This window comes from Palaemon carinicauda, chromosome 20, assembly GCF_036898095.1.
Source record: "Palaemon carinicauda isolate YSFRI2023 chromosome 20, ASM3689809v2, whole genome shotgun sequence".
Lineage (NCBI taxonomy): Eukaryota > Metazoa > Arthropoda > Malacostraca > Decapoda > Palaemonidae > Palaemon > Palaemon carinicauda.
This window is the reverse complement of record NC_090744.1, coordinates 58,970,447-58,970,968: the sequence shown is the minus strand read 5'-3', so window position 1 is coordinate 58,970,968 and position 522 is coordinate 58,970,447.

Sequence of the window (522 nt, the reverse complement as noted above, 5' to 3'; positions counted from 1 at the left end):
AAATAGTATTTGTTGTCATATATAGGACCCAGATAAAATTTTATCTTTTTTTTATATGAATTTGAATATTATATTAATGACATCTAATCTCTCATTAACAGCAAGCATAAATTCGACCAATAGTAATATTTTGTATGACCATTATAACACTACAACTACTAAAAGTGCATCTGATAAATTAACTACAGGAAAACATACTCCTTTGTCTTCATACCCATGACAACACATGCATATATATACATATATATATATATATATATATATATATATATATATATATATATATATATATATATATAAGTATATATATGTATATATATATGTATATATATATATACATATACATATATATATATATATATATATATATATATATATATATATATATATATATATATATATATATATACATATATATATATATATATATATATATATATATATATATATATATATATATATATACATTTATCATGGGGAATCAAACGTCCCATCGCAAAGCCATGTTGAATAGGTTTCTAA